At 52.3% G+C, this 20209-nt stretch overlaps 1 long non-coding RNA gene across 1 annotated transcript; it reads left to right on the top strand.

Annotated features, from left to right (window-relative positions):
- The first annotated feature begins 399 nt into the window (after positions 1–399).
- On the top strand, positions 400–7425 carry LOC139437599 (uncharacterized). Its single transcript, XR_011647429.1, has 3 exons — positions 400–632; positions 2308–2501; positions 7328–7425. It is a non-coding gene; the product is annotated as an uncharacterized lncRNA (long non-coding RNA).
- The last annotated feature ends 12784 nt before the right edge of the window (positions 7426–20209 follow it).

Raw genomic sequence — 20209 nt, 5'->3', positions numbered from 1 at the left:
TTAGCTATGGGTGAAATAAGACTATGAGGTTTGTAGTATTAGCCCCCCATTGATTCCACATGATGGAGTCAGTGTGGGGCTAACTCCCAGGAAGCAGATGCTAGAATGATTCCCACTGTAATGGGAAGGAGACTAGGGAGGCCTCAGAGACTAGTCTCGTGTCACAAAACTGAAAAGAGCAGGGAGCCTGGTCTGAACCCAGCTGGGTCTCCTCCTAGCTGGGGCCTGAGCTGCACACAGGCTTTCCAGGAGTCTGTGAGGAGGGACATGTGGGCAGAACTGTGACCAGTTAACAGGATGATCTAGGTGAGGGGGATAGACAGCCAGTCAGGCAGAGGGACTTTTGTGGAGTTCTTACTGCTGAGGAGGCCCAGGTAAAGGAACCTAAGGAGGTGACCTCACTTCCTTTGTGACAGACCCAACAGAACTTGGAACCCTGGTAACCAGGCACCCAGATTCCAGAGGCAGCCCCTTCCCATCTCACTTGGCAGGAGACACTCTAGAAAGCAGCATATTTTCTACTGTGTTTGCTGATCCTGAGACTCCATCCTTGAACAAACCCGGAATGTTTTTGACATTGGTTCAGGCCTCAGCCATGAAGCCCCAGGTCATTGGACAGGAGGTCACCAAAGGTAACAAGCAGTGGCCCAAATCCAGCCCATTGAGCACCTGTCACTACTGATCTGCCTTGGTAGCCCTATGTCCTACTCACCTCCCGGTGTGGGGGAGGCATGAGTAGGGGCCCATCCTGGACAGAAACACACTAATGGGGATGGGAGCCCAGTAGGCCCTTCCCTGTCACCTGCTGTGCCATAGATGGAAGGGTGGGAAGGAGCACCTTGGGGTGGCATCCAAGTTTACCAGTTTTAATCCTGAGCCCCCAAGCTGTCATCACCTCTCCAGTGGGGCTGGAGGGGAAGATATACACCCTCTGGGCTTGATGTGTGTCCCAGCACTAACAAAGTGCAGGTTCCCCTGTGGATTAGGGCAGGCCACTCTCTGACCCTCTTGTCCTAGCTCCAGGCACTGTGTTTGCAGAGCTCCATGCAGGTGGTGGGTGAGCAGCTGGAGGAGGAGCTCATCTACACCATCTATGTATAGAAGGTGCAGGTCCACAAGGCCCCGGTCAGGGCCAGCATTTGTTCCAGGTGGGAGCAGGGGTGATGGGGTACTAAACAGCTCAGGGAGGAGGGACAATCCAGGGCCTGTACCCACTCTGGCCTCTCCCCCACTGTCTCTCCCAGGGGTTTCTTGCCTGAGTAACTCAATATCCTACTTTCCAAGGAACCTGGGTACCCACAACCCCCCACCACACTGCCTTTCCATGGACCAGGGGGAAGGTCACCTCAAATGTTTGAGACTATCAGAGAGGAGGCTTTAGCAGGGGTGTCCCTTCAGGGTGGGCTCACATGAGATCTGTGTGGATTTTGCTGCTGTACTTCTGTTTCCACTCCTTGGTCCCATGTCCCCAGGCAGCAGTCTTCATGACTGTCCTTCCACACCTGCCCCAAGCCACACTGCTCCTCTCCTTAGGAGGGTTCTTGCCATTTCTCATTACTATCTCCTTGACCTTCCCAGATCAGGAGCTGAGGCCTGACTCAGGTGCTCAATATTCCAGAACGATGGAGGCTTGGAGCAGTGATTCAGCCTTCAGTGCTGTGGGACCTGGAATGTTCCTTTCCTGTGGCCCTTTCAGCACTGCTGCCCTGAGTACCTCCCATGGGCCCCAAGCCCTGACTCTCCCTCCCTGGTAGAGGCTCCCAGGAAAGGGCTGGCTGGGCAGAGGACATGCAGACATCCCTTTCACCAGCAAGGGCCAGAGAACCTCCCTAAAGCTGGAACAGTTCTATTACCACTGGCTGGCTGTGTGGGTGGCAGCGTCCCTGCAGCCTGCATGGAACTGTCTCTTTGCATTTTACTTCATTTTCCTGATCTGGGTTCAGGGTGGCAATTGGCATCATGTTGTGGCTTTGGCCCCATGAGCAGTGGAGGAAGTCATTTACTGACCAGGTGGGTCTGCTGGTTCCTGGGGTGTCAGTTCAGATCCTTGATCCTGCATGGGTGTTGCTCCCCCCAGGGGCACTCCAGGCATCTGCCCTTTGCCAGGTCTGGGGTCTCATATTTCAATTATTTCCTCACTTCTGCATCAATTAGAAGGCCAGGGACCTTTCTCTAGTAGAGGCATGCATGTTCCCTGGGCCTCAGGGTGCTGAGAGCTTGGGTGCAGCAGGTCTGACCAGAGCCCCTGCCCCATCTGGGGTCCCCAGCTCTGCCCCTGAGCACATATGACTCTTCTTTCCACCCTAGAGGATGAATGTCTGAGCTCACATGAGGGAGAAGCACCACAAGGTGTGGACGGTCAAGGCAGGCCCTTGGGAGGACCTGGCAAAGCACCTGGTGCCAGCCTTCCAGGAGGGCGATCTCGTGTATGTCTTCATCTACCTCAGCACATACTGCGTGTTCACCACTGCCAAGCAGGTTCTGCTCCTGTTGTTCTGAAGGTGAGTGCCCACCCCATCCCTGGTGACTTGACTGCTTTGCCACTACCTTGCTTGTGTCTCAGAAATGTCATTTCTCGATATACTCATAGTGGCAACAATTAAAAACCACAGTAGGGGGGGTACTGGGTTCCTGGCCAGTGGTGCTCTGTCGTGGTCCCTAGGGGAGCAGCGACAGTCTCCCAGGTACAGTGGTGGGGACCGGGAGGGAGTGAGGGTTCAACAGTGAGCCCCAGATGCTAATGACTATGCTTGTGAGCTGATAAACCCAAAATAAGAACAAGGCCTAGAGCAACTTTGTGCCTGGGAATTTCCTTCTGTCAGCCTTCATGTTACTCAAATGTGGCCAGTCTCGAAGCCAAACTCAGCATGTAAAGGCAATGCCTTCCCCCCAGCGCGGGACATGACACCCGGGGATGAGCCTCCCTGGCAACGAGGGACCACTATCAACTACCAACTGATGATGCAACTGGAAAATGACCTTATACGGAAGGTTCAAAGCGGATCAGCAGAATATCCATGTCTACATAAAATACCATGACTTTAAAATGCTGTTTGACCTAAAGTAAGGGGGAAATGGAAAGGAGAAATGACTTTATATGGCTACGAGTTTCTAAAAAAGAGTCTGGAGGCTGGCAGAAGGTTTGCCCTCATGCACAACTGAGCAGAGTCAGAGAGACAGATAAAGCAGATACAACCCCCAGATATTGGTTCCTTTGAGGGCTAAAGAGACCCATGGGAGTTATGGTCATGGCCGATGGGGTTAACTACCAGGGCAGATGGCTCCTCTTTGGAAATGGTGTTTATGTGTGATGAATCTGGACTCAGATGGGATCTCCCTTCATAAGACTTTCATGCTAATGTGCTGGAGGTGCAGTTAATGTTGGGGTTTAAGATATATTTAGGGGATTTGAATCTCTGGACTGACAATGTGATAGCCAGATCCTGAGCCTCAACAGACTCCAGCACCTACAATCTGATTTATTGGACTTACCACACTCAGCTAAGATGGAGTTGAAGAAGGACAACCACCACACCATGGAGCCTAGAGTGATTACAACTGAAAATGGGAGGATTGCATCCAGCATCCAGGTGGAATCTGAGCCTCCTCTTGACATAGAGGTGCAATGGACACAACCAATCCAATGTCCACATAGAAGAGGTGGCATTGGATTGGGAAAAGTGGACATAATGGACAAAGGGTATGGGGAAAGGCAGGAAGAGATGAGAGGTGGAGGCGTCTTCGGGACATGGAGCTGCCCTGGATGGTGCTTCAGAGGTAATCACCGGACATTGTAAATCCTCACAGGGCCCACTTGATGGAATAGAGGAGAGTATGGGCCATGATGTGAACCAATGTATATGAGGTGCAGAGGTGCCCAAAGATGTACTTACCAAATCCAATGGATGTGTCATGATGATGGGAACGAGTGTTGTTGGGGGGGGGGGAGAGGGGGGGTGGGGGGGTGGGGTTGAATGGGACCTCACATATATATTTTTAATGTAATATTATTACAAAGTCAATAAAAAATAAAATTAAAAAAAAAAAAAAACCTCCAACATCAAAAAGCTGCAAAAAAAAAAAAAAAAAAAAAAGAAATGTCATTTCTCCCACTGGCCTCAGTTTCCTTCTTGGGAAAGGGATCAGTCAGGGGACCCACCTCCAAGGTTGATTGTAAGGAGTAAGTGGGAGGATCCATGGAAAGTGCTTCCCTGAGCCTGGGTCCCTGGGCAGGACAGCTGGAGGGGCAGGGTGTTCTTCATCAGGATTTTTCTCCTCCCAGTGAAGAGGCTCTTGGCCTCACCCCCTTACTGAACTCAGTTTTCTCTTTTCTAAGGAGGTTTGAGGTCCCTGTTATGGCCTCTGATCTTGGTGTGGTCAGAGCAGGGACCAGTGTAGGATGCAAAAAGGGGTTCAGGCCCACCTTATATCTGAGAAGGTGCCACTTAGGGCTCACTTTTCACCAGGCATACATCAAGTGTCTACTAGGTACAGACACTTCCTTGGCAGCTTCTTGCTGTGAACAAAGTTGACCAAAGTCCCTGTCCATCTCATTCCATTTGAGTTGGGGCCACGGTTAGAAAAATTCATCCCCTTAAGCAGGGGGTACCCTCAGTGAGTTAGCTGTGACACACCCACGTCTCCCCTAAAAATGGACTTAGCTTCCGTGGCAGTGCCAGGCATGGCAGATCACCTGAATGAAAAAGTGAGTGCACTTGGGGGGAGGGGGAGGGGGTGGGGCTCTCCTCACCAGAGATCAGTGTGGGGAGTTGGGGGGTAGGTGACAGGGAAGGACTGGGTTGTACTCTGGGCCCCACATTTTCTATGATCCCCTGGAGAGATGACTTGAGAAAGAGTCAAAGGAAGCTGTGGGTGGGGTCCCAGGGCACTTGCTGCAGAGGACCCTTCCCCACCACAGCCCCATTACACCCCAAGGCCCCCAAATACCACCTCACGTAACTCCACAACCAGAAGTGGTGAGCAGCCCGTTCAAAATCTGTCCTGGACTTCAGTCCTGTCTACCTGCAGGGATGGCAGGGCAGCTGCCACCCCTGTCATTTGGGATTTCCTACAACCACCAGACTTGCCCTGCCTCAAGCCACTGGTGGCCTATGTCCAGGTGCATCTGCCCAGCTCTGCCCTGGAGCACCGAGCCGTAGCTCTGCTCTCACAGATGAGCCACCTGGAGTGCACTGAGGCAGAGCCAAAGGGTGAGGAGGCCTCAGAATGGGAGCTCATGAGCTTGTGGGGTGGGGACCAGGACTAGACACATAGACAGAAACTACTAGAGGTTGCCCCTGGGCCAGGAACAAAGAGAAGCCCCAGGCAAGTCACCTGGAGACTGTGGTCTGGAAACAGTTTTGGGGCTGGATATTCCCCTAGAGGTAGTAGGAACTTAAAGACACTTGAAACCCTTCGTGGTGTAGAATTTTTCTCTTCTCCAGCTCCTTTGTTAGCCCCAGAGCTGCAAATGCCTCCAGTGCAACCTCTAGCTGGTTCCACCATCTGAGGCAGACACAGGAGCAGTTCCAGAACCTGAATCAGCTCCATCTCCACCTCTGCTGCCAGCTCCCAAGTTTGTGCCAGTGCTTGGTCTGGAAATAGAGCCTGAAGCATTATGTGATGTAGCACAAGCTCCTGGGCTGAAGGTGGCTCTAGCACCACCACAACTGTCACCTCCAGAGCTAGGGCCTGCGACACCTATAGAAGTACCACCGATGCCCATTCTGGAGGTAGAGCCAGATACATCCCCAGATGTCGCACCCACAGCCAGGCTGGAAGAAGCCACACCACCATCTGTATCACCAGTTCCTGCGCTAGAGGCAGTCCCCTCACTCCCTTCAGTGCAATCTACACAGTTTGCACCAGGGCCCATTCTTGAGCCTGATAACTCACCTTCAGCAGCATTGGCTCTCAAGGGGAACTCAAGTCTGGCACAACTAGCAGATCTACCACCAGAGCTTAAATCAGCACCAGGGCAGGCCACATCACCAGAGCCTTCCTGGCCCTGGCCCAAGGCCTTGGAGAATGGGCTGAGTGAGAAGAAGGCTATCCTGTTGGCTTTCCCTCTGGGGCTGGCAGCAGAGCAGTTGACATGGATGGACGTGGTGAGCAGCCAGGCTTGGCAGGCAGGGCTGGGTGGATCTTCCTCCCAGGATCTGCTGCCAACCTCACCATCCCCTGAATCAGAATGTTATGATCTGGGCCCAAACCCTGGTTCCACTCCCAGCATTTCAACCTGGGCAAGTTGATTACTCCCAAAGCCTGCACTTTGCCCTCTGGAGAGTAGATATAGGACAGTAACTGTACCTACCTCATGGAGTGATGGGGAATCTGATGTGAGAGCAGAGAAACAGAAAGCCTGAGGGGCTTGGATGTGGGGGATAGAAGGGACCTCACTGAGGTTTAGCCAGCTCCACAGGCGTCCCACATTGTACGGGGGATGGGGGTGGGGTCCCCAGTACATCAACACTAAGACCCAGATGTGCATTGGATCCTAAGTCAGGCACAGAAAGTCTCTGGTCCCTACAGGGATCGTGCACCTGACCACATACAGTTCCAAGAGACATATGGGGGAGGGGGTGATGGTGACACCTGGGTCTATGGAAACCTGAGACAACTCAGGGGCTGGGGGCTGAGAGATGGACTTCAAATTGGAGCTCTTTCTTCCACACTAGTCTTGGGGCTGGGGTCTCTAGAGTGCTTGCTGTCCTCAGCCTGCCGAGCTCTAGCTGAGACCACTGGATGCTGGCCTGGGTCCTGAGGGCTCTGGGATCTGAGCTGGGTGAGTGGGGCTGGCTGACATCCCCTCTTCCCCAGGATCTGTTCAAGAAGGCGGTGCCCTATCATTGCCTGGTCTCCATGTGGTCCAGGTAACAAAAAGTGTAAGGAGCAAATGGCACCCACCTTCCATGCCACCATCACCCAGTACCAATGTGTGATCTACTGTGTCATCTCCACCTGCCTCGGGAACCAGAGTCTCGGGGCCCAGACAGGGCCAGCGTGGTGGAGCACTGGGTCGAGGTGGCCAGGGCACACTGAGGGACACTTTCTGGAGTCCTGAAACCCCTCTTTGTTCTTACCATCTCTCAGGACCTTGGGTTTTCCCTGGCCTGTAGCACAGCCCTACACTATCCTCACTATGTAACTCACTTCCTGAAGCTCCTACTTCAGGTTGGGTGTGGGAGTCACTCTGTGTGTCCATGGCAAATGTGGTCTCCCTCAGTATCTGTCTTATCCAAGAGGGATATGTCAGCTGAGGGGGGCAGAAGCTGGAGCAGGTGGGCACTCAGACCACCCCTCAAGGCATATCCTTCTCTCTCCTCAGGAGTGCCGAATCCTGAAGAACAACTTCTCATTCAATGCCATCATCTATAGTCTCCAAAGTTACTCGATTCTCCATCTGTTGAAGATGTGGGAGGAAGTTTCCAGGTGGGTAGACCTTTCTCTAGGGGACACCAGGTTAGGCCAGGGACCCCAAGGGGACTGGTCATCACCCTTCAGGGAGCCAGGGAAGCAGTGGCTCCTGGGCAGAGCCAGGCAGGGTGGGCCTCTAGATCTCTATGTCACTGGAGGTCAGCAGTTCTACCTCAGCACTGCTTCCCTCCTCTGTCCCTTACAGAGTTGAGCCAAAGGGGAGCATGTTAAATGTTTGCTTCTCAGCAAGCCACTCTGTCCAATTGAAATCTACATGTATAAAAACCATGTACTTATGAAAAGGGGATGGGGATCCACCTTGTGCCCACATGAAAGCTCAGCCCCAAGTCCATGCTGTCTGCAGTGTTTAGAACTACTCAGTTTCAGCATCACCCACCCAGGCAGTCTGGGTCCAAGGTGGCTAAAATAAAGTGGATTAACCCTTACAACCTCCCACCCACTCCCACCTTTCTCCTTCCTTCTTGCCCTCCCCCAGGGACAGCCTCTGCCTACCTCCTTCTGACTCTGTCTGAGATTTACTCAAAAAAGTACAACTACTCACAGGGTAGTGAGCTGCCCATCAAGATAAAGAGGAGGCTAGGGGACAGGGCTCAGGAGGTGGGGTTGTTAGTTTTTCACTAAAAGTTTCTTTGAAATCATCCAGTTTGGCCTATTCTGGACAAAGATGAAGAGGGATATGTTTGTTTCATGGGCAGGTGGAGGGGGCAGTTGTAGGACAGTAGGTTGTGGTTCTCAGATGCAGTGGAGGTGGCTGGGATGTTCCAGGAGGAGATGATGAAATGGCAAGATGAGAGGTCTCCATCCAAGTGGGAGGGTCTCATAGCCAGAGTGCTATGGGAAATATTTTGGAGACAAGAAACCATGGCAGGTACTTCGTAATCATAACTAGAAGCTTCCACATAAAAGAGGAAGCAAAACTTCAGTGCCTGGTACTCCTGTCAGACCCCCCCACTCCCAGTGGGACAGTCAGACCTAGCACCTTGGAGACATATTCCTGAGAGGATGCAGGGACTCATCAGCAGGCACAATATCCTGTGTGGACCCCTGGGGAGGGGTGTCTTTGGAATGGTTTGGGCAGGCTTTGGGGTCTCCAGTCGAGTGGGCTGGTGTAGGCAGGAGATGCTCAACTAGGCCTCCAGAGACACCCCATCCTGAAGCTCCATGTCTGGGATGGCACAAGGCCTCCCCCACACTCAGAGACCTGGAGAACCATTCACCAATTAGTAGCAGTGGGTGGTGGGATTATATCAGCTCAGACCTCCAACAGATGGGGTGCAGCCTGCCCTCTGATGCCCTTAGTGAGTCTCCAAAAAGATCTGGGAGGTTATCAGAAGGGTTGCCCTTATGCACACCTGAGCAGAGTCCCAGAGACAGATAAAGTAGATACAACCCCAGGTATTGGTTCTTCTGAGGGCTACAGAGACCCAAAGGTTCTATGGTCATGGCAGAAGGAGTTCAGTGCCATGTCAGTTGGCCCTAATTTGGAGTTTGTGTTTCTGTGTGATGGAGCTGGACTCAGACGTGATCTTTGTTCACAAGCCTCTCCTGTTACTTTTACCAGAACTGTAGTTGGTGCTGGGGTTTAATGTATACCTAGGGGACCTGAATCTCTGGACTGATCATGTGATAGCCAGGCCCTGAGCCTCAACAGACTTGCAGCTCCTACTTTCTGGTTTATGGAACTTACCCCACTCAGCTAACATGGAGGTGAAGAAGGTCAACCACCACACCAGGGAGCCAAGAGTGCCTACAACTGAAAGCAGGAGAATTGCATCCAGCAATTCTAAGCCCCCTCTTGATATAGATGTGGAGTGGACACAACCATTCTGAGGTCCACAGGATGAAGGAATAGAGTATGGATTAGAGTGGACTTCTGATATTCTATTAATGAACTATTGTGATTGGTAATCGAAGAAAATGTGGCATTGTTCTGGAGAAAGTGGCCATGGCAACTGCTGGGGGCAGGGAGTGGGAGGAAGAGATGTGATGTGGGGGCATTTTCTGGGGTTGGAGTTGTCCTGGGTGGTGTTGCAGGGACAGTTACCGGACATTGTATGTCCTCCCATGGCCCACTGGGTGGACTGTGGTAGAGTGTGGGCTATGGTGTGGACCATTGACCATGAGGGGCAGCGGTGCTCAGTGATGTATTCACCAAATGCAATGAATGTCTCATGATGATGGAGGAGGTTGTTGTTATGGGGGGAGGAGTGGGGTGCGAAGGCTGGGGTATATGGGGACCTCATATATTTTGAATGTAACATTAAAAAATCAAATAAAGACAAAAATTATTTTAAAAATTATAATTAAAGCAAAAAAATTTTTTGTTTCCACCCAATCTTATGGGCTTGAGTAGGAATGTTTAAGACCCTCTGAATTCTAAGACACAAGTAGTTACAGAATTTCAACAATTCTACCCAGAACTTTAAAAATGTCTTTCTTTTACTATAGGTTTAAATTTCTCTAAGGAGATCAATCAACTGCCTTAGATTGTCTCCCAGGTGGAATTAACTCTTGCTCTGGAGAGACCTACTTGCTCAAAGATAACTTGCAAGATCACAATTTGTGCTGGTGGAGAGGCTGAAGTTGTGAAATTAGGATCTGTTCCTCCCCACTTCCGAGATGGCAAACCTAGGCAGAGGATGGTCTCCGTCACTTTCTGGCCAAAGGCTGAGCTCTGAAGTTCTCCACTGAGAAGTGGAAAGGGGCAGTGTTCACAAAGGCAGAGTGTGGGTGCCCTGGACATGGGCCCTGTGGAAAGTTTGTTAGAGAAAATGTGTGAGGAGGAGAGAGAGAGAGAGGCCTGGTGAGAGTGAACCCTTGAAGATTTAGGCCTGAGTTTACTCACCATAGTTACAGAGGCCATGGCTCTTGTTCCTCCCATGGCTGTGCTCCATTGAGCAGTTCAGCTCACCTGGGACCTGGGGAAGCTCCTGACCACCACAGCTGAAATGGAGTTAAGGCTCAAATGTTGTTTTTACCGTCCTCCACCATTATATTAACAGGGTCTTCATCAGTGCCACTTTTCATACTGGCAGTCATGGACAGGTTGTATTCGATGTCCTAAAGACTGTATTCTCCTCTCCTCATCCTCACTTCTCTGGTTATTCACCCTACACCTGGACTGAGAAGAAGAGGGGGCCTGCTCCCACACCCAGGTTATATGAATATTACAGACTCTGGGAGAACCCAAGTGCTGCCAATACCTTGATTTGGGATTTCTAGTCTCCAAACATGTGAACCAATAAAGTTGTGGAATTTAAGACAACAAGTGCTCTTGGGGCAGAATCACAGGTGGGACATCTCAGGCCTGCCCCAAGAGCATCAGGCCTGAAGTTTCTGTAAGTACAGTTGTCAGAAGAGATCAAAAATTTGTGGGCACTGAAGCTTTAACCTTTGGGAGGTACCACCTTAATGAATTACATGGACAGATGCCTGCAGCCCCACTTGCCATGGGCCACTGCATCCTAATCTTCAGGTCCAACCTTAATGGTCAAGGCTTCCCTTCCCTCACATTACAGTCCAAATCAACCACTGAGTGGCAATTTGAAATTAATTTATGTCTCCCCTAAAGAGAAAGATTATGTTTTTAAACTAATCTTCTCCTGTGGTATTATCACACCCTTGGATTGTATTAAATTCAGTTGAGGGCCCTTTGATTAGATTACTTGATAAGATTGCTTCAGGGCTTTTCACTGGATTATGTCAGTGAGGCCTGACTCAGGTTTATTCCCTGCCCCCTTGATTGGTCTCATACAAAAAATGGAAACACAGAGAAAGATACACAGAAGGACACAGGAAAATTATGCTGTCATACTTGATTCTACCATGGTGAGACTGAGTGAGGATGCCCAGTAAGAGATAAACCATGTGCCAGGTTTGCCTACAGCTGCAGAAAGGCAGAGATGTCAGCAGAGATGGGTGGCCTTCTTACTTCCCCTTATAGTAGCTGACTTTGGTAAGAAAGCACTTGTTATGGTGCCTCAGGTTGGACTGTTCAAGGTCTTGTAAGCTTTTACCCAAAATAAGACCCCTAACAAATACCAACCCTTTTATGGTTCTTTGCATCAGCATCCCTTTGGCAAACTAAAACACATAGCCTAAGGGGCCTGGCCCAGCACACCTGTGCTCTTGTTGCCCACCAGTCAGGCTGCTCATCACCCCATGCCCATCCCACCACCTGCACAATTCCCAGTGAGTCACTATGCTGTCAACTATTCCAGGAAGTCTTCCTCGATGTGTTCCCTTTGGAGTGGGAGACTTTCCATGTTCCCATCATACTTTCCTCTTGTCTCTGTGTTAGCATTTATATATTTTTGTGCCCAAATCTACCCTTCCCCAACTGTCAGCACAAACAGGGCACAGACAGGAACTGACACCCTGTCCCATGGTGCTGGACACCCAGAAGTCACTCCATAAAGGTTTGTTGAGTGACTGCATGACTGTGAGGCAGTGGAAAGAAAAGAGATTTGGAAGGCATTCCCAGAACCACCCCTGAGCTGTACATCAGCAGGCTTGTCACTACATGCCTTTGCATCCCTGATGAGGATTAAATAACATAAAGGTCAAAAATCATCTCTGGGCACTGACCTTTCTGAGCTTGACTCTTAGCACTGAAACTTGCAGCCAGCACAGTCTAACCAGGGAGGTCACCATAGGACCCACAGTGTCCAAAGCAGGACACTGAGGCAGGCCTCCTCATCCATGGCAGGTGCTCAGTGACCCAGGCCTGGGTGGGGGGAGTGGTTGTGCCCCCTCTGCTCCCACCAGCTCTTGCCATACTGGGTACTGTGGCCAAGAAGTCCTCCCCAGTGTGCTTCCCCACCCTGTGTTCCAGTTTCATGGGAGCCTCCTTCAGCCTTAACCTGGTCAAGGCCATGCCTACCACAGACCCCCTGCCTGCATGGCTGTCCCTGTAACCCACCCACCTCCTCAGGCTCTTCCGTAAAGCACGGACTTTGGAGTCAGTGTCTGAGGTTGATACCCACAGCTGGAGCAGTCACAGCCTGTGTCAAGATCCCAGACCCTCAGGTCTCTTGAATGCAAAAGGAAACCAGTGACTCCATCCTCAGTGTGTGCTGGGGGTTAAAAAAGGGGAGCTGAAGGCTCCTAAAGAGATTCACTTGGGAAGTCCCCTGGCCCAGTGAGCATGCCAGAGACAAGGCCCTGCTCAGGAAGAGGAACAGGTGAGAGCAGGTGCATGTGAGCTTACGTCGGAGGCTGGGCTTTTCCTTCTAGGGTTGGAGGACTTGATGCTGGGGCTGCCTACACAACACCAATGAGGGGCAAAGGTAAGGAGGGCCTGGGAGTGAGTGCCTCCAACTCTCACCCCTGGGGCTCTGGCCTTACTCTACCCTGCCCTCCCCCACCCCTCTCACATGCCACTGCTAGAGGGGTGGAGTTCAGGTGCCCTGGGTCCTCTCAGGTAGGACAAGTGGAAGCAAAGAGAAGAAGAGGCTGTAAGGCTCACCTGTTTTCTTCCCTGCTCTGACTCACAAGGCTGTGTCCACCTCCAGGTCAGCCCCTTGAGGGCACCTGTCTCCATGTCCTCTGTAGGCACACTCTCTCACATCTAACCAGTCAGGTTTCCAGTGGAAACCAGGCCCAAAGGCATGCAGGAATGGCCCACGGCCTCAGAGGTATGTGGAGCACCAAGGATATTTTAGGGTGACTCCTAAGGCCAGGGTGCCATCCTGTTCCCTGGTTTGCTTTTAGAATGAGGGCCCCTTCAGATCTGGGTTCACTGCTCAGACTTTTCCCTTATAAGACAATTTTCCTTTTGGCATTCCTGCATGGCCCAGCACACATGTGACATCACAGGAATGAACCATGGGTTGGGGTCTGAGGAGGAGAGGACACCAGGGGGGTGAGCAGGGGGAACTGAAGAAGACATTGGAGGCAGCTCTGCTACTGGGCAGTGCCACACTCTCTTCTCACCCCTGAGAACAGACTCATACATGGGGACAGGGGGAGAGGCCAAGCTGATGGGCAAGGGGATCCTCATGGATCCAGGAGTCTGTAAGACTGATGCCATCCCCTGGACAACCTTGAACTGACAGGACTGGGGTCAGAGGGGCTCTGGGCTTCTGGAAGTGGGATGAACCCTTCCCTAGAGAGAAAGTGGCTCTGGAAGAGAGGTCTCAGTCTCCTCTCTCTATTATGGTGTTTACAGTGGGTGACCTACTAGGGATCCACAGGCTCAGGGAGCTGTCCATTCACCCGGGCCCTCCTTCCATGACCCACTGCTCTTTCAAGGGCCTAGGAGAGCTGCTGTCTTGAGGACATTCAAACAAACTGTGTGCTCACTCCCATGGATAGCCTCCTAGGAGCTGCAGCGCTGATGCTGGCCAGCAGGGGACTGGGAGCCACATCTCCAGCTGTGCCCACTGTGACTGCTGCAGCCTCTGGAGACTGGGAAGCATCATCCAGAGGCCTTTCTGGTTATCCATCCACCTCAGACACAACTTGTGCCTCCTATCATTAGCAGCCATCTCCACAATCTGAGCTGAGCAGAGGCTGGTAAAGGGCCTCTGAGATCATCTCAATTATTCATTCAGCAACTCTGCCCCAAGCACTCACCCTGCACCAAGCTTTGTGCTCAGTCCTGGGTGTGGAGGGGAAAGAATCCCTGTGGCCCCACCCATCAGGAGTCTCCATCTGGAAGTAGAAGAGGACAAAGGCATGAGGGCAAACACAAATACAAGGACAGAGCAAGTGATATAAAGGAAGCTAAGCAGAGTGCTGGGGGGAGGGGTATGGTACTATCAGGTGGGAGGGCTCAGGGAGACACATCGAGGTGACACTTAAACACTGTGACCAGAATGAGAGGAGCTAGCCCTGCACGCAAGTGGGAAGAGGGTGCCTGGGAGAAGGCAAGCAGGGGAAGAGGTGGCAGCACAGGACCTTGGCCAGAGAGGAGGTCAGGAAGGCAGCTGCTGAGGCCAAAGCCTCACCTGAGGCTCACCTGGGGAGGTAAGTGCTTCCCAGCTCTGCTGGGTTGATCAGCAGTATTCATATTGGGATGGGAGACAGACAGAGAGATGGAGCATTCACTCAAAGAAAAGAGTGTGGTGGAGACAGGAAAGCATTTTGTGTAAGTCTTAGGGAGACCTCCTCACATTTAGCCAACTTGTTTAACAGCAAGTCCCTATGCCGGGGCTCACTCTAAGGAGGGCTTACAGGGCGCTTGAACCTGGAAACAGGGATGGTAGGAAGCCGGGCCCAAGCAGCTCAGCACAGAGGTTGAGAGGAGGTACTTGCCTCATACTAAATACAATGGGAGGATTTCTTTTTTTTTTTTTTTTAAGATTTATTTATTTATTTCTCTCCCCTTCCCCCCACCACCCCGGTTGTCTGTTCTCTGTGTCTATTTGCTGCATCTTCTTTGTCCGCTTCCGTTGTTGTCAGTGGCACGGGAATCTGTGTTTCTTGTTTTGTTGCATCGTCTTGTTGTGTCTGCTCTCTGTGTGTGTGGCGCCATTCTTGGGCAGGCTGCACTTTCTTTCACACTGGGTGGCTTTCCTTACAGGGTGCACTCCTTGCGCGCATCAGCACTGTGCATGGGCCAGCTCCACATGGGTCAAGGAGGCCCAGGGTTTGAACCACGGACCTCCCATGTGGTAGACAGACGCCCTAACCACTGGGCCAAGTCCACCGCCCAATGGGAGGATTTCTGACCCAGAAACAATGTCTGAATTTAATCTCATTTCATCTCATTTCAACCTCATCATGATAGACTGAGACAGCAATTCAGGAGTGAAAGTGAGTTTACAAAGATCACACAGCCCTACCCAGTGCTGTTTGAGTTATATTCAACGTTACATCCATCCCCTTCCTGTTTATTTCATGTCTGTGTCTATGTATTAGATCTGAGTAACACAAGACTATGGGGTTTGCAATGTTTGCCCCACATTGACTTGATGCTGTCCCTAGGAAGCAGATGCTACAATGATTTCCCCAGTATTGGTCAGGAGAATGGGGAGGCCTCAGTGACTAGTCTGGTGTCACAAAACTGAAAAGATGGGGAGCAGGTCTGAACCCAGCTGGGTCTCCTCCTAGCTGGGCCTGAGCTGCACACAGGTCTTCCAAGAAACTGTGGGGAGGGATGTGTGGGCAGAACTATGTCCATTTAACAAGATGATCTAGGTGAGGATAGACGGACATCTGGATAGAGGGACTTTTGTGGAGTTCTTACTGCTGAGGAGGTCCAGGTAAGGGAACCTAAGGAGGTGACCTCACTTCCTTGGTGACAGATCCCAACAGAACTTGAAACCCTGGTAACCAGGCACCCAGATTCCAGAGGAAGCCCCTTCCCAGCTCACTTGGCAGGAGATGCTCAAGAGAGCAGCATGTTTTCCTGCTGTGTTCACTGATCCTGAGGCTCTGGCCTCAACCAAACCATGAATGAGTGCCCTTTCCACGGCTTTCAACATTGGCTCAAGCCTCAGCCACAAAGTCACAGGCCATCAGCCAGGAAGTCCCAAAGGTAACATGTGGTGGCCCAGGGCCAGCCAGTAGAGCATCTGTCTCTACTGAGCTCCTGCCTTGGCAGCTTTATGTCCCATCCACCTCCCAGTGTGGGGGAGGCATCAGCTGGGCCCACCCTGGGAATGAGCAGGCTATCAGGGATGGGAACCCAGTAGATCTTTCCCTGACCTCTCCCAGGCCATGGCTGGAAGGGTGGGAAGGTGTGTCTTGGGGGTGGCTCCCATGTGGATGAGTGTTAATCCTGAGCTCTGAAGCTGTCATCTCCTCTCCAATCAGGCTGCAGGAATGGCCAGCCCCCATCTGGACCTGATCTGGGTCCTGGACCAAAAGAATTACAGCTTCCACTGTGGAATAGGACAGGCCACTCACTAACTCTCCTGTCCCACCTTCTGGGCACTGTATTTGCAGAGCCCCATGCAGGTGGTAGGTGAGCAGCTGGAGGAGAGGCTGATCTACACTGTCTGTGCAGAAGGTGCAGGTCAGTTGTGGCCCCAGCCAGGGCCAGTGCTGGTTCCAGGTGGGAGAGGACTCAATGCAGGTATGAAACAGCAGGGGGAGGGGACACCCCAGGACCTGTACCCACCCTGGCCATTCTCACTCTCTGTCCCAGGGATATCTCACCTGAGTGCCTCAATATCCCACTTCCCAAGGAACCTGTGTCTTCCCAATCTCCCACTCCATTGCCATTCATAGACCAGGGGGAAGGTCACCTCAAATGTTTAAGAACATCGGAGAGAGGCTTTAGCAGGGATTTCCCTGCAGGGTGGGCTCACATCAGATCTTTGTGCATTTTGCTGCTGTACTTCTGTTTCCACTCCCCGGCCCCATGTCCCCGGGCAGCAGTCTTCATGACTGTCCTTCCACACCTGCCCCACGCCACACAGCTCCTCTCCTTAGGAGGGTTCTTGCCATCTCCCATAACCATCCCCTTGACCTTCCCAGATCAGGAGCTGAGGCCTGACTCGGCTGCCAATTATTCCAGAAAGGAGGCAGTTTAGAACAGTGATTTGTCCTTCAATGCTGTAGGACGTGGAATATCCCTTTCCTGTGGCCCAGTTCAGCTCTGCTGCCCTGAGCAATTCTCATGGGCCCCAATCACTGATCCCCCCACCCCCAATAGAGGCTCCTAGGAAAGGGCTGGCTGCATAGAGAATACACAGGCATCCCTTTCACCAGCAAGGGGTCAGAGAACCTCCCTAAGGCTGGAGCAGTTCTGTTACCACCGGCTGTCTGTGTGGGTGGCAGCATCCCTGCAGCCTGATAGAACTGTCTCTTCGCATTTTCCTTAATTTTCCTCATCTGGGTTCAGGGTGGCAGATGACATCATATTGTGGCTTTGGACCCATGAGCAGTGGAGGAAGTCTTACTGACCAGGGGGGTCTGCCCATCCCTGAGGCATCAGTTCAGATCTTTGGCCCTGCAGTGGGGTTTCTCCACCCAGGGACACTCCAGGCCTCTGTCATTTGCCAGGTCTGGGGTCTTATCTTTTAATTATTTCCTCACCTCCAAATCAATAAGGAGGCCAAGGACCTTTCTCTGGTAGCAGCGTGCACATCCCTCTGGGCCTCAAGGTGCTGAGGGCTTGGGTGGAGCAGGTCTGCCCAGAGCCCCTGCCTAACCTGGTGGTCCCCAGCTCTGCCCCTGAGCACATGTGCTTCCTCTTCCCATCCTAGAGGATGAATGTCTGCACCCACTCGAGGGAGGAGCACCACATGGTGCGGATGGTCAAGGCAGCACCTTGGGGGAATCTGGCAGAGCACCTTGTGCCTGCCTTCCAGAAGGGTGACCTCATGTATGTCAACACCTTCCTTGGCCCATACCAGGTGTTCACCACAACCAAAAAGGTCCTGCACCTGTTGCTCTGAAGGTGAGTGCCTGCCCTGCCCCTGGTGACTTGACTGCTCTGCCATCAACTTGCATGTGCCTCAGAAATGTCACTTCACCCACTGGCATCAATTTCCTCCTTGGGAAGTTGGCAGTCAGAGGACCCACCTCCAAGGCTAATTGTAAGCACTAAGTGGGAGGATCCATGAAAAGCGCTTCCCTGAGCCTGGCTCCCTGGGCTGGGGAGTTGGAGGGGCAGGGTTGTTCCTCATCAGGACTTTCCTCTTCCTAGTGAAAAGGTTTTTGACCTCACCCCCTTACTGAGCCCAGTTTTCTCATTTCTACAGAGGTTGAAGTTCCCTTTTGAGGCCTCCCACTTTGGTGTGGTGAGAGCAGGGATTGGTGTAGGCTGCCAAATGAGTCCAGGCCCACCCTATGTCTGAAACTTCCTTAGGCAACTTCATGCAGTGAACAAAGCTGACCAAATGGAGCCCTTCTGGGTTCCATTTGAGTTGGGACTGCAGGCAGCAACAGGCATCACCTTAAGTAAGGGGTACACTCAGTGAGTTAAATGTGACACACCCACATCTCCCCTAAATATGGATGTAGCCCCTGTGGCAGTGCCAGGCATGGAAGATGCCTTGAAATGAGAAATTGCACTTGGGGGTGGGGAGGGGCTTTCCTCACCAGAGACCAGTGTGGTATTTAGGTGGTGGGTGGCAGGGAAGGGCTGGGCAGAACACTGGACCCCACCCATCTTATGACCCCCTTGGAGGGCTGAGTCCAGAGGGCTTCTCCCTCCACTTGGAAAGGAGTCAAAGGAACCTGAGGGTGGGGTCCTGGGGCACTGGCTGCAGAGGACCCTTCTCCACCACAACCCCATCACAGCCCTAAGGCTACACAAACACCACCTTGTGCAGATCCATGATGGGAGGTGGTGAACAGTTGGCTCCATGTCTGCCCTGGCCTCAGTCCTGTCTGCCTGCAGGGATGGTGGGGCAGCTGCACCCATTGTTTGGGAGGGCAGTGTGAGTGAGAAGAAAAGACACATGGCAGTAGATGAGGCAGCTGCGTGGGGTGGAAGTTACTGGGTGGGAGCCATGAGTACCTGAGGGAGGACGACAAACCTTGTCCACTTAACACTCACATACTAATGAAACTCCTACTGTGTGCCAGTGCCCAGCTAGGGACAGATGAGTCAAAACCCTTCCTGTCCTTATGGACTTGATGTTCCAGTGGGAGGGTCTCTGGGGCAGCGTGGAAGGAAAGGCCCGTGTCTGACTCTGCTGCCTGCTCTTGCCCTCAGTACCGTCTCCTCCCTGCTGGGCACCTGGATGGACCAGTGTGCTGAGGATTTCTTACAACCACCAGACTCACCCTGCCTCAAGCTGCTGGTGGTCTATGCCCAGGGGCATCAGCCCTGCTCTGCCCTGGAACGTGGAGCCATAGCTCTGCTTTCATAGATGAACTACCTAGAGCCCACTGAGGCAGAGCCAAAGAGTGAGGATGCCTCGGGGTGGGAACATGTGAGTTTGTGGGGTGGGGTCCAGGACTGGACACATAGGCAGGGACTACTAGAGGTTGCCCCTGGGCCAGGAACAAAGAGAAGCCCCAGGCAAGTCACCTGGAGACTGTGGTCTGGAAACAGTTTTGGGGGCTGGATCTTCCCCTAGAGGTAGTGGGAACTTAAAGACTCTTGGAGCCCTTCATGGTGTGGAATCTTCCTCTTCTCAAGCTCCTTTGTCAGCCCCAGAGCTGCAAATGCCTCCAGTGCAACCTCTGGTTCTACCATCTGAGGCAGACACAGGGGCAGTTCTAGAGCCTGAATCAGCTCCATCTCCAACTCTGCTGTCAGCTCCCAAGTTTTTGCCAGTGCTTGGACTGGAAATGGAGCCTGAAGCATTATTTGATGTAGCTCCAGCTCCTCAGCTGAAGGTAGCTCTAGCACCACCACAACTGTCACCTCCAGAGCTAGGGCCTGTGACACCTATGGAGGTACCACCAATGCCCACTCTGGAGGTAGAGCCAGCTCCAACCCCAGATATTGCATCTGCAGCCAGGCTGGAAGCAACCACATCAACATCTGTATCACCAGTTCCTGAGCTGGAGGCAGTCCCATTACTACCTCCAGTGCCACCTACACAGAGCTACAGTGCCAACTCTGGAGCTAAAGCCTCTTAACTCAGCATCAGCAGCAATGTCTCTCAAGTGGGAGGCAAGCCTGGCACCACAAGCAGAGCCACCACCAGAGCTCAACTCAGCAATAGGACAGGCCACACCACCAGAGCCTTCCTGCCCCTGGCCTGATGACTCAGAGAATGGGCTGAGTGAGGAGAAGGCTAACCTGGCTTTCCCTCCAGATATGGTGGCTGAGCAGTTGACACAGATGGATGTGGTGAGCAGCTGGGCTCGGCAGTGTGGAGCTGGGTGGCTCTTCCTCCCAGGATCTGCCCCAGATCTTACC

The sequence above is a fragment of the Dasypus novemcinctus genome, chromosome 25 (assembly GCF_030445035.2).
Source record: "Dasypus novemcinctus isolate mDasNov1 chromosome 25, mDasNov1.1.hap2, whole genome shotgun sequence".
Lineage (NCBI taxonomy): Eukaryota > Metazoa > Chordata > Mammalia > Cingulata > Dasypodidae > Dasypus > Dasypus novemcinctus.
The sequence above is the reverse complement of the archived record's forward strand: the minus strand, read 5'-3'. Positions and strand labels throughout refer to the sequence as shown.